A 5,881-nucleotide genomic window follows, 5' to 3' on the forward strand; every position below is an offset into this window, starting at 1 on the left:
ACTTGCATGGCCACAGGTTCTAGCAACCAAAGCCTGTTTCACTTCATGCAAAGAGTAATCTTAAAGTTTTGTGGCCCCTAATTTTAAAGACAACTGACCTAAAAACAAAAACAAAAACAAAAAAGACAACTGACCTTTGAACTGATCACTTGAGAAGCATCTATTACATGTTTAATGCATTCATTCAAACTTGTTTGAGTCACTATGCCAGGCCCTGAGTATTCGGAGATGAAGACATGTCTCCATCCTTCAAAGGCTCACAATCTGTCCAGTAAAAATATCAGGCATGATTGAGAAAAAGACTAGCTTACCCCTTCCAAACAACCTCCAGAGTTGTATCAGGAATCCCCTGATACTGTGATGCTCTCCTGTAAGAATCTTTTTCAAAGCTCTTTTTACTACTAGTTTGTCTTTTTCAAGTCAAAGTTAAGTCCTGTGAGGTTCCTCTCTGCTGCATACCCAAAAGCATTTTAATTCTATGATCAAAATTCATAGTGCTAGAGATACCTAGACCTGGGCTCTTCAAAACCCTAAGAATGCAAACCATTCCCGGGGATGTGAAAGGACTATATCCAAAAAAAAGCCACACCCATGTGTAATTGAAAGCCTTAACAAGAGCCAGAGCTACACAGCTGTCCATGTCAGAAAGAAAATACTAAAGGGCAGAGAAGATGGGCTTTGAAGCAAATAGAACTGAAGTTGATTTTAAACTCTCAATTTCAAGCTATCTGACATTTAGGCAAATTGCTGAAACTTCTGAAATTAGTTTTCTGATGTTTAGGTGCACTCAAAACTGCCTTGCACTGTGACCAGAAAAATGTTTGTGGCATGCCTTGCACATAATGGATACTTTATAAATGGTAGATATTACTGCATTATTCTTAGCTCAATTATTTCCAGAAATTAAATTATTAACAACTTGGGTAATTACACACCAATAAAATATACTAAAAATCTGGCTTAAAAATGAAAGCGTGGAATAAAATAGTTTTGTTTTTCAGAAAAATAGGTTTTCCTGCCATATATACTTAAAAATATACAATTATTAACTTGGCTTGATCACTGCTGAAAGACTCACAGTCATCTTGAGCCTGTCTTCAAAGACAGATGAACAGTCCCTCACTCTGCATGCCTCTGGTGACACTGGCTTCCTTAGCCCCTTGCTTCCTCTGCCTTCCTTTTGCTCTTCCTCTTGCCATATATGCTTTGTGTGTTCCCTTTTTAGTACTTCCATCATGGAGATGAGTATCTGCAAAACATACATGAGGAAAATACTAAATAGTCAAAACTCCTTGGAAAGAGGTTGAAACTATTTGCTAAGTTAAGGTTCCTTTATTATCTACTTTCAGTTTTCCAAATTCTTCTTACATTGTCTTGTCTTGGCTAAAACCATTAAAAATCTCTGGTTATGGACATACTCTGCTTCATGACAAGAATCTAAGTGCCCAATGACCAACAAAAATTATATTCCTTCTAGATTAGGGTCCTTGAGAGCCCATGGCTTAGTTCTAAAAATGTATAAATCTTGATAGTTTTATGATGAGTTTACTCAAGAAAAGGCTGAAAAGCTTAATAAAACATCAAATTTATTTCTGGTGAGAAATGTATCAACTAAGTGAGCCATTGTCAGTTACCTCATGCTGGTCAGAACTTTGGAGTGGTTCTCACTATATGTACATATCACTAAAAGTAATGGGAAAACAAGTAATTTCAACAACAACATCAAAGACAAGGTTTCAAAATAAATCTGTGAGTGAAAAACTAAAGCCTATTATTGCGGGAGGATGGTACAAATTCTGGAAGACATTAGCCTATCTTACTTACCCAGTAGTGAAAATTTTATTAAACCATAACACTTTCTCAGCAGTCCTCCCAAGTGCCCACATCACTCATTGCTGAGGGGAGGTTCAGCCTGTGATATCGTGGCTGAGCCCCTTTTTCTGTTTTTAGTGGCATCAGACACCTTCTGTGCCTCTTGGTGGCTAAGTCAACCACCACTGCTCAATGGATGATCAGAAAGAATTAGGGACACCTGGGTGGCTCAGCGGTTGAGCGTCTGCCTTCTGCTCAGATCATGATCCCAGAGTCCTGGGATCGAGTCCCGCATCAGGCTCCCTGCAGGGAGCCTGCTTCTCCCTCTGCCTGTGTCTCTGCCTCTCTTTGTGTCTCTCATGAATAAATAAATAAAATCTTTAAAAAGAAAAAAGAAGAAAAAAAATAAAAGAAAAGAAAAAGAAAAAAGAGCCAAAAGAATGAATGTGTTGTATAAATTGAATGCATTTGTGTGTTTTCCAGAACTGCATAATTTATAACAAAAAATCAATTAGTAAAACTCATTCACTGTAATCCATTCACAGAATACCTCAAGAGCTATACTTAGAAATAAAAGATATTGCCCTGAAGCATTCTAAAGCCTGTTAACAACCAAAGACCCTATTGTAAAACAAACTAATTATCACAACAAACCTGTTTTAATTAATTTTATTTATTTATGTGGCTCTCTTAATTGCATTTCCCTTACAGGACTCATACCTTGTTAACACTTTAGGGTAAGACAAAATATGTCTATCTGCCAAGAACAAATTCTTGCTGGACAATTACTAAGGAATATCCTCTACCAAAATAAACACTGGCAGCCTTTTTCTGGTTGTAAAATGGCTTCTTGACTTGCTGAGCCAATCATTTCTGCTCTCAGAAGGAAGACATAGTGAAGGAGACACACAGACTTGACTGTGTCTTAGTGACGCCGGATGGAGAATGGAAGAACCCTGGAAGAATGCAATCATTTCATCAAAGGGTATGTTACAGCCAGTGACGGGAAGACCAGAGCTCTAAGAAAACACATGCAGGACGAGTATTGGGTAGGGTTTCTTAGACAGAAACTGAGAAGAGAAATGGCTCCAGAGGGAAGGAAGATTCACAAACATAAAATTCTGACAAGAGAGCATCACATAATCCCTCTGGGAAGGAGAACAGAGAAGACATGGCAATCAAAAGTAGGTGAGCCACAGACAAGTGTCACAGACCTCAAAGAACAGTGTGAGGCAGGCTAAAAGCTAAGAATGGGAAAAGCCTTTCAAAAATGCTAACAATCAACAAAAAGAGGGTTTTTTTTTTTTCCCCTTCAAAGCAGATGAAGAAACTAAAAGAGAGAAGGTGTGTAAGGCCACTGAAAGTGAGGAAATGACAGAAAGTCCAGGAAATCAGTTCCTGTCCTATGTGTGTCTTCTCTCCAAGGCCATAGTAAGCCCAGATAGCCAAGAAGGAACCTCAGACAGTGGAATTAAAAGACCAAGACTGGGCAAAACCATGTTCAAAATGCCAGGCGGTTTTATGAGATGAGCTAAGTGCTTCTGAGCAGGTGAACTCCATCTCAGGATTCTGAAAAGAAATCACACCAAATAAAGTGGCTGAACCTCATTGGAATTTGCACTGAGGAAACTTGGAGAAAGGAAAAGGCACCAGCAGATAGAGATGAGCTAATATTGACTTAATATACTTAAAGAGGAGGAGTGGGGGGAAGTGAGTTTCATTAATTGAACTCTTAAATTCTGTGTTGATTCTAGGCAAGGCAGAAATTGAGAAAATCAAACAGGCTCAGTATGGAGCCAACACAGATTTATGATGAACAATGCAAGCCAGACCCAGCCCATTTTCTCTTTTGATAAAATTACTAGACCGAGAGACAAGGGAAATACTGTGGACATATGTGTCTGGACTTCAGCAGGGCATCTGACAGGCTCTCTCATTTTACCTTTGTAGGGAATGCTTTTCAAATTGGTGTCTGCAAAGAACAGACTTACACAGGATATTCATAGGTATGCAGGGAGCAGGGTTCATATACAAGTGCATTTGGAAAACATGAGTTAAGCAAAATATAAATTTTGAAGAGTAATGTATATGATAATGTGCACTGTGGCTCTCCAAGAAGAGAATGTAGTGTGCAGCGTCTCCCAAACTTTTTAAAATATGGCATTCAATCTTGTTTAGGTACCTCTGTTAGCATCTTCTTGAAGCAAAATTTGGGAACTGCTTTATAGAGACAAGAAATATATATTAAATAAAATTCACATTTAGAAAGTATCCTGATTATTATCAGATCAGTCATACCCATGAACAAAGCACTGATTAGAAGAGATGTCTCCAGTGGAATGATACAAGGCTGTGTCCTCAGTGCTGTCCTAAACATCATCATTATTGATTTGTTTGAAATGTGGGTGGCACTGGTCAAAACTATGGATGCTACTGAATAGGAAGAGATAACCAACATGTCACCTTACAGAATCAAAATCCAAACAATTTCAATTGATGCAACCATAAGCTGATTCTAACATGATGAAGTTGACTAATAAATACAAATTCCTAACAAATGGTATAGGGAAAAGGTACAAGTGTAAAATGGATCTAGATTGAGGGAGGAGAAAGTTAATAGCTGTGTATATGGGAAAACAAAAAAACCTTCAGATTTTAGTTAAAAGCTCTTTTTTTTTACAAATATTGTTTGTTCTTTTAAGATTTTATTTATTTATTCATGAGAAACAGAGAGAGAGGTAGAGACACAGGCAGCGGGAGAAGCAGGCTCCACGCAGGGAGCCCGACGTGGGACTTGACCCTGGGTCTCCAGGATCATGCCCTGGGCCGAAGGTGGTGCTAAACCGCTGAGCCACCAGGCTGCCCTAAAAGCTCATTTTAAATCAACAGTGCAATGTAGCTGAAGAAAAATCCTAACATGCTCTTAGACATTAGCAGAACTATGAAACCTAGAACAATGGAAGCAGTTGGCTACATCTTCTCTGCTCTTGGTCCCATCATCTCTGGGAATCCTATTATGCTTCAAGGCATACATCAAAAATCCATTACCAAACTGGATGGGGTCCAGAGGAGTTACCAGTGGGGCAAAAGGGCACAAAATCTGTCACAAACCATTACTCAAATGTCCATGGATAAATGAATGGATAAAAAAGATGTGATATATATTTGCATATATATAGGAATATTATTCAGCCATAAAAAGGAATGAAATCTTGACATTTGCAACATCATGGATGGAGCTAGAGAATATAATGCTAAGTGAAATAAGTCAGTCAGAGAAAGACAAACACTGTACAATTTAACTCCTATAGGGAATTTAAGAAACAAAACAAATGAACAGAGAGGAAAGGGAGAGAGAGAGGTAAATCAAGAAAGAGACTCTTAACTCTAGAGAACAAACCGATGATCACCAGAGGGGAGCGGGGGTGGGAGGATGGGTGAAATAGGTGAAGGAGATTAAGAGCACATTTACCATGATGAGCACTAAGTGATGTATAGAATTGTTGACTCACTGTGTTATACACCTGAAACTAATAGAACACTGTATGTTAATACTGGAATTAAAATTTTAAGAAACTTAATAAAGTTTTGAAAAGTCTTTAAACTCAAACTCTTTGATAAAATTTGGGATCTGGAGACCTAGTCACAAAGGCTGAGGCCCATATTGCTTCTAGAGTGATGTGGGTTGCCTCGAGCCTGAGACTAAAACCAAGACATTAAGATTTTAGGACCTGTTTTCGTCCTTTAGTTTTGTCCTAGTGCCCAGGTTCTAGTCTCAGTTTTGACTTTCTTATTCTCTCCAATAACTCTAGGCTAGCAAGTGAGGACCAGCATACCTGTGTCCCGAGCCCAAAGTATAAATCTTGAGACCAAACAAATCCTTTCAACCATATAGTCCATTTTTCTCCCACATGAATGCCCTCTGCTGTATTTCCATTAACCATTTGTCAAGCCTCTGTTTGAACACACCAATGATAAGGAATTCACAAACGTCAGAGTTGGCTTATTTTCAAACCTACAAGAATAGGTTCAGGCAAAACAGTATTTCCTGGAGCCCTCGCTGAACACA

Source organism: Canis lupus, chromosome 25 (assembly GCF_048164855.1).
Source record: "Canis lupus baileyi chromosome 25, mCanLup2.hap1, whole genome shotgun sequence".
Lineage (NCBI taxonomy): Eukaryota > Metazoa > Chordata > Mammalia > Carnivora > Canidae > Canis > Canis lupus.